Raw genomic sequence first — 7,389 nt, 5'->3', positions numbered from 1 at the left:
CCTTTCGGGGCGGCCCCGGAGGCTCTGAGTGCCTTTCGGGGTGGCCGGGGAGGCTCCGAGTGCTTTTTGGGGTGGCCGTTGAGGCTCCGAGTGCCTTTGTGGGCGGCCGTGGAGGCTCCGAGTGCCTTTCGAGGAGGCTGGGGAGGCTCCGAGTGCCTTTCGGGGAGGCCGGGGAGGCTCCGAGTGCCTTTCGGGGTGGTCGGGGAGGCTCCGAGTGCCTTTCGGGTCTGTCGGGGAGGCTCCGAGTGCCTTTGTGGGCGGCCGGGCCTGCTCCGAGTGCCTTTCGGGGTTGCCGGGGAGGCTCCGAGTGCCTTTGGGGGCAGTCGGGGAGGCTCCGAGTGCCTTTCGGGGCAGCCGGGGAGGCTCTGAGTGCCTTTGTGGGCGGCCGTGGAGGCTCCGAGTGCCTTTCGGGGAGGCCGGGGAGGCTCCCAGTGCCTTTCGGGGCGGCCGGGCCGCCTCCGAGTGCCTTTCGGGGTGGCCGGGGAGGCTCCGAGTGCCTTTTGGGGCGGCCGGGGAGGCTCCGAGTGCCTTTGTGGGCGGCCGGGCCGGCTCCGAGTGCCTTTTGGGGCGGCCAGGTTGCCTCTGAGTGCCTTTCGGGGCGGTCGGGGAGGCTCCGAGTGCCTTTCGGGGCGGCCGTGGAGGCTCCGAGTGCCTTTCGGGGTGGCCGTTCCCCCTCCGAATGCCTTTGGGGGCGGCTGGGCCGGTCCCAGTGCCTTTGTGGGCGGCCGGGGAGGCTCCGAGTGCCTTTCGGGGTGGCTGGGTCGCCTCCGAGTGCCTTTCGGGGCCGCCGGGCCGGCTCCGAGTGCCTTTCGGGGTGGCAGGGGGGGCTCTGAGTGCCTTTCGGGGAGGCCGGGGAGGCTCCGAGTGCCTTTGTGGGCGGCCGTTCCCCCTCCAAATGCCATTTGGGGCGGTGGGGGAGGCTCCGAGTGCGTTTGTGGGCAGCCGGGGAGGCTCCGAGTGCCTTTTGGGGCGGCCAGGTCGCCTCTGAGTGCCTTTCGGGGCGGCCGGGCAGGCTCCGAGTGCCTTTTGGGGCGGCCGGAGAGGCTCCGAGTGCCTTTGGGGGCAGTCGGGGAGGCTCCGAGTGCCTTTCGGGGCGGCCGGGGAGGCTCCGAGTGCCTTTGTGGGCGGCCGTTCCCCCTCCAAATGCCATTTGGGGCGGTGGGGGAGGCTCCGAGTGCCTTTCGGGGAGGCTGGGGAGGCTCCGAGTGCCTTTCGGGGAGGCCGGGGAGGCTCCGAGTGCCTTTCGGGGCGGTCGGGGAGGCTCCGAGTGCCTTTCGGGTCTGTCGGGGAGGCTCCGAGTGCCTTTGTGGGCGGCCGGGGAGGCTCCGAGTGCCTTTCGGGGAGGCCGGGGAGGCTCCGAGTGCCTTTGTGGGCGGCCGTTCCCCCTCCAAATGCCATTTCGGGCGGTGGGGGAGGCTCCGAGTGCCTTTCGGGGCGGCCGGGGAGGCTCCGAGTGCCTTTCGGGGTGGCCGTTCCCCCTCCGAATGCCTTTGGGGGCGGCTGGGCCGGTCCCAGTGCCTTTGTGGGCGGCCGGGGAGGCTCCGAGTGCCTTTCGGGGTGGCTGGGTCGCCTCCGAGTGCCTTTCGGGGCCGCCGGGCCGGCTCCGAGTGCCTTTCGGGGTGGCAGGGGGGGCTCTGAGTGCTTTTCGGGGAGGCCGGGGAGGCTCCGAGTGCCTTTGTGGGCGGCCGTTCCCCCTCCAAATGCCATTTGGGGCGGTGGGGGAGGCTCCGAGTGCGTTTGTGGGCAGCCGGGGAGGCTCCGAGTGCCTTTTGGGGCAGCCAGGTCGCCTCTGAGTGCCTTTCGGGGCGGCCGGGCAGGCTCCGAGTGCCTTTTGGGGCGGCCGGAGAGGCTCCGAGTGCCTTTGGGGGTGGCCGGACCGGCTCCGAGTGCCTTTCGGGGCGGCCGGGGAGGCTCCGAGTGCCTTTGTGGGCGGCCGTTCCCCCTCCAAATGCCATTTGGGGCGGTGGGGGAGGCTCCGAGTGCCTTTCGGGGAGGCTGGGGAGGCTCCGAGTGCCTTTCGGGGCGGCCGGGGAGGCTCCGAGTGCCTTTCGTGGCGGTCGGGGAGGCTCCGAGTGCCTTTCGGGTCTGTCGGGGAGGCTCCGAGTGCCTTTGTGGGCGGCCGGGCCGGCTCCGAGTGCCTTTCGGGGTGGCCAGGCAGGCTCCGAGTGCCTTTGTGGGCGGCCGGGCCGCCTCCGAGTGCCTTTTGGGGTGGCCGGGGAGGCTCCGAATGACTTTCTGGGCGGCCAGGTCGCCTCTGAGTGCCTTTCGGGGCGGTCGGGGAGGCTCCGAATGACTTTCTGGGCGGCCGGGGAGGCTCCGAGTGCCTTTGGGGGCAGTTGGGGAGGCTCCGAGTGCCTTTCGGGGCAGCCGGGGAGGCTCTGAGTGCCTTTGTGGGCGGCCGTGGAGGCTCCGAGTGCCTTTCGGGGAGGCCGGGGAGGCTCCGAGTGCCTTTCGGGGCGGCCGGGCCGCCTCCGAGTGCCTTTCGGGGTGGCCGGGGAGGCTCCGAGTGCCTTTTGGGGTGGCCGGGGAGGCTCCGAGTGCCTTTGTGGGCGGCCGGGCCGGCTCCGAGTGCCTTTTGGGGCGGCCAGGTTGCCTCTGAGTGCCTTTCGGGGCGGTGGGGGAGGCTCCGAGTGCCTTTCGGGGCGGCCGGGGAGGCTCCGAGTGCCTTTCGGGGTGGCCGTTCCCCCTCCGAATGCCTTTGGGGGCGGCTGGGCCGGTCCCAGTGCCTTTGTGGGCGGCCGGGGAGGCTCCGAGTGCCTTTCGGGGTGGCTGGGTCGCCTCCGAGTGCCTTTCGGGGCCGCCGGGCCGGCTCCGAGTGCCTTTCGGGGTGGCAGGGGGGGCTCTGAGTGCTTTTCGGGGAGGCCGGGGAGGCTCCGAGTGCCTTTGTGGGCGGCCGTTCCCCCTCCAAATGCCATTTGGGGCGGTGGGGGAGGCTCCGAGTGCGTTTGTGGGCAGCCGGGGAGGCTCCGAGTGCCTTTCGGGGTGGCCGGGCCGCCTCCGAGTGCCTTTCGGGGTGGCCGGGGAGGCTCCGAGTGCCTTTTGGGGCGGCCAGGTCGCCTCTGAGTGCCTTTCGGGGCGGCCGGGCAGGCTCCGAGTGCCTTTTGGGGCGGCCGGAGAGGCTCCGAGTGCCTTTGGGGGCAGTCGGGGAGGCTCCGAGTGCCTTTCGGGGCGGCCGGGGAGGCTCCGAGTGCCTTTGGGGGCGGCCGTTCCCCCTCCAAATGCCATTTGGGGCGGTGGGGGAGGCTCCGAGTGCCTTTCGGGGAGGCTGGGGAGGCTCCGAGTGCCTTTCGGGGCGGCCGGGGAGGCTCCGAGTACCTTTCGGGGCGGTCGGGGAGGCTCCGAGTGCCTTTCGGGTCTGTCGGGGAGGCTCCGAGTGCCTTTGTGGGCGGCCACGCCGGCTCCGAGTGCCTTTCGGGGTGGCCGGGGAGGCTCCGAGTGCCTTTGTGGGCGGCCGTTCCCCCTCCAAATGCCATTTGGGGCGGTGGGGGAGGCTCCGAGTGCCTTTCGGGGCGGCCGGGGAGGCTCCGAGTGCCTTTGTGGGCGGCCAGGTCGCCTCTGAGTGCCTTTCGGGGCGGCCGGGCAGGCTCCGAGTGCCTTTCGGGGCGGCCAGGTTGCCTCCGAGTGCCTTTCGGGGCGGTCGGGGAGGCTCCGAGTGCCTTTCGGGGCGGCCGGGGAGGCTCCTAGTGCCTTTTGGGGTGGCCGGGGAGGCTCCGAGTGCCTTTGTGGGCGGCCAGGTCGCCTCCGAGTGCCTTTCGGGGCGGCCGGGGAGGCTCCGAGTGCCTTTCATGGCGGCCGGGCAGGCTCCGAGTGCCTTTCGGGGCAGCCAGGTTGTCTCTGAGTGCCTTTTGAGGCGGTCGCGGAGGCTCCGAGTGCCTTTGTGGGCGGCCGTGGAGGCTCCGAGTGCCTTTCGGGGTGGCCGTTCCCCCTCCGAATGCCTTTGGGGGCGGCTGGGCCGGTCCCAGTGCCTTTCGGGGCGGACGGGGAGGCTGCGAGTGCCTTTCGGGGTGGCCAGGCCGCCTCCGAGTGCCTTTCGCGGCGGCCGGGCAGGCTCCGAATGCCTTTGGGGGCGGCCGGGCCACCTCCGAGTGCCTTTGTGGGCGGCCGGGGAGGCTCCGAGTGCCTTTGTGGGAGGCCGGGGAGGCTCCGAGTGCCATTCGGGATGGGCAGGCCGGCTCCGAGTGCCTTTCGGGGCGGCCGGGCAGGCTCCGAGTGCCTTTCGGGGTGGCTGGGTCGCCTCCGAGTGCCTTTCGGGGCCGCCGGGCCGGCTCCGAGTGCCTTTCGGGGTGGCCGGGGAGGCTCCGAGTGCCTTGCGGGGCGGCCGGGCCGGCTCCGAGTGCCTTTGGGGGCAGTCGGGGAGGCTCCGAGTGACTTTGTGGTCAGCCGGGGAGGCTCCGAGTGCCTTTTGGGGCAGTCGGGGAGGCTCCGAGTGCCTTTCGGGGCAGCAGGGCCGGCTCCGAGTGCCTTTCGGGGCGGCCGGGCCGCCTCCGAGTGCCTTTGGGGGCGGCCGGGCCGCCTCCGAGTGCCTTTCGGGGTGGCCGGGCCGGCTCCGAATGCCTTTTGGGGTGGCCGGGGAGGCTCCGAGTGCCTTTTGGGGCGGCCGGGCAGGCTCCGAGTGCCTTTCGGGGCGGCCGTGGAGGCTCCGAGTGCCTTTCGGGGAGGCTGGGGAGGCTCCGAGTGCCTTTCGGGGAGGCCGGGGAGGCTCCGAGTGCCTTTCGGGGTGGCCGGGGAGGCTCCGAGTGCCTTTTGGGTCTGTCGGGGAGGCTCCGAGTGCCTTTGTGGGCGGCCGTTCCCCCTCCAAATGCCATTTGTGGCGGTGGGGGAGGCTCCGAGTGCCTTTGTGGGCGGCCGTTCCCCCTCCAAATGCCATTTGTGGCGGTGGGGGAGGCTCCGAGTGCCTTTCGGGGTGGCCGTTCCCCCTCCGAATGCCTTTGGGGGCGGCTGGGCCGGTCCCAGTGCCTTTGTGGGCGGCCGGGGAGGCTGCGAGTGCCTTTGTGGGCGGCCAGGTCGCCTCCGAGTGCCTTTCGGGGCGGCCGGGCAGGCTTCAAGTGCCTTTGGGGGCGGCCGGGCCACCTCCGAGTGCCTTTGTGGGCAGCCGGGGAGGCTCCGAGTGCCTTTGTGGGAGGCCGGGGAGGCTCCGAGTGCCATTCGGGACGGGCAGGCCGGCTCCGAGTGCCTTTCGGGGAGGCCGGGGAGGCTCCGAGTGCCTTTGTGGGCGGCCGGGGAGGCTCCGAGTGCCTTTCGGGGTGGCTGGGTCGCCTCCGAGTGCCTTTCGGGGCCGCCGGGCCGGCTCCGAGTTCCTTTGGGGGTGGCCGGGGAGGCTCCGAGTGCCTTTCGGGGCGGCCCCAGAGGCTCTGAGTGCCTTTCGGGGCGGCCGTTCACCCTCCGAGTGCCTTTCTGGGAGGCCGGGCCACCTCCGAGTGCCTTTCGGGGTGGCCGGGGAGGCTCCGAGTGCCTTTCGGGGTGGCCGGGGAGGCTCCGAGTGCCTTTCGGGGAGGCCGGGGAGGCTCCGAGTGCCTTTGTGGGAGGCCGGGCCGCCTCCGAGTGCCTTTTGGGGTGGCCGGGGAGGCTCCGAGTGCCTTTTGGGGCGGCCAGGTCGCCTCTGAGTGCCTTTCGGGGCGGCCAGGCAGGCTCCGAGTGCCTTTTGGGGCGGCCAGGTTGCCTCCGAGTGCCTTTTGGGGCGGTCGGGGAGGCTCCGAGTGCCTTTCGGGGCGGCCGTGGAGGCTCCAAGTGCCTTTCGGGGTGGCCGTTCCCCCTCCGAATGCCTTTCGGGGCGTCTGGGCCGGTCCCAGTGAATTTCGGGGGGGCCGGGCCGCCTCCGAGTGCCTTTCGGGGCGTCCGGGGAGGCTCCGAGTGCCTTTCGGGGCGGCCGGGCAGGCTCCGAGTGCCTTTCGGGGCGGCCAGGTTGTCTCTGAGTGCCTTTTGAGGCGGTCGCGGAGGCTCCGAGTGCCTTTGTGGGCGGCCGGGGAGGCTCCGAGTGCCTTTCGGGGTGGCCGTTCCCCCTCCGAATGCCTTTGGGGGCGGCTGGGCCGGTCTCAGTGCCTTTGTGGGCGGCCGGGGAGGCTCCGAGTGCCTTTCGGGGCGGCCAGGCCGCCTCCGAGTGCCTTTCGGGGCGGCCGGGCAGGCTCCGAGTGCCTTTGGGGGCGGCCGGGCAGGCTCCGAGTGCCTTTGTGGGCGGCCGGGCCGGCTCCGAGTGCCTTTGTGGGAGGCCGGGGAGGCTCCGAGTGCCTTTCGGGACGGGCAGGCCGGCTCCGAGTGCCTTCCGGGTCTGTCGGGGAGGCTCCGAGTGCCTTTGTGGGCGGCCGGGGAGGCTCCGAGTGCCTTTTGGGGTGGCTGGGTCGCCTCCGAGTTCCTTTCGGTGCGGCCGGGCCGGCTCCGAGTGCCTTTGGGGGTGGCCGGGGAGGCTCCGAGTGCCTTTCGGGGCGGCCCCGGAGGCTCCGAGTGCCTTTTGGGGTGGCCGGGCCGGCTCCGAGTGCCTTTGTGGGCAGCCGGGGAGGCTCCGAGTGCCTTTGGGGGCAGTCGGGGAAGCTCCGAGTGCCTTTCGGGGCAGCCGGGGAGGCTCTGAGTGCTTTTCGGGGAGGCCGGGGAGGCTCCGAGTGCCTTTCGGGGCGGCCGGGGAGGCTCCGAGTGCCTTTCGGGGAGGCTGGGGAGGCTCCAAGTGCCTTTCGGGGAGGCCGGGGAGGCTCCGAGTGCCTTTCGGGGTGGCCGGGGAGGCTCCGAGTGCCTTTCGGGTCTGTCGGGGAGGCTCCGAGTGCCTTTGTGGGCGGCCGGTGAGGCTCCGAGTGCCTTTCGGGGAGGCCGGGGAGGCTCCGAGTGCCTTTGTGGGCGGCCGTTCCCCCTCCAAATGCCATTTCGGGCGGTGGGAGAGGCTCCGAGTGCCTTTCGGGGAGGCCGGGGAGGCTCCAAGTGCCTTTCGGGGTGGCCGGGCCGCCTCCGAGTGCCTTTCGGGGCGGCCCCGGAGGCTGCGAGTGCCTTTCGGGGCGGCCGGGGAGGCTCCGAGTGCCTTTCATGGCGGCCGGGCAGGCTCCGAGTGCCTTTGTGGGCGGCCGGGGAGGCTCCGAGTGCCTTTGTGGGCGGCCGGGGAGGCTCCGAGTGCCTTTCGGGGTGGCCGTTCCCCCTCCGAATGCCTTTGGGGGCGGCTGGGCCGGTCCCAGTGCCTTTGTGGGTGGCCGGGGAGGCTGCGAGTGCCTTTCGGGGCGGCCAGGCCGCCTCCGAGTGCCTTTCGGGGCGGCCGGGCAGGCTCCGAGTGCCTTTGGGGGTGGCCGGGCCACCTCCGAGTGCCTTTGTGGGCGGCCGGGGAGGCTCCGAGTGCCTTTGTGGGAGGCCGGGGAGGCTCCGAGTGCCATTCGGGACGGGCAGGCCGGCTCCGAGTGCCTTTCGGGGAGGCCAGGC

This window comes from Struthio camelus, unplaced genomic scaffold (genome assembly GCF_040807025.1).
Source record: "Struthio camelus isolate bStrCam1 unplaced genomic scaffold, bStrCam1.hap1 HAP1_SCAFFOLD_33, whole genome shotgun sequence".
Classification (NCBI taxonomy): domain Eukaryota; kingdom Metazoa; phylum Chordata; class Aves; order Struthioniformes; family Struthionidae; genus Struthio; species Struthio camelus.
Note: the sequence above shows the minus strand (reverse complement) of the source record.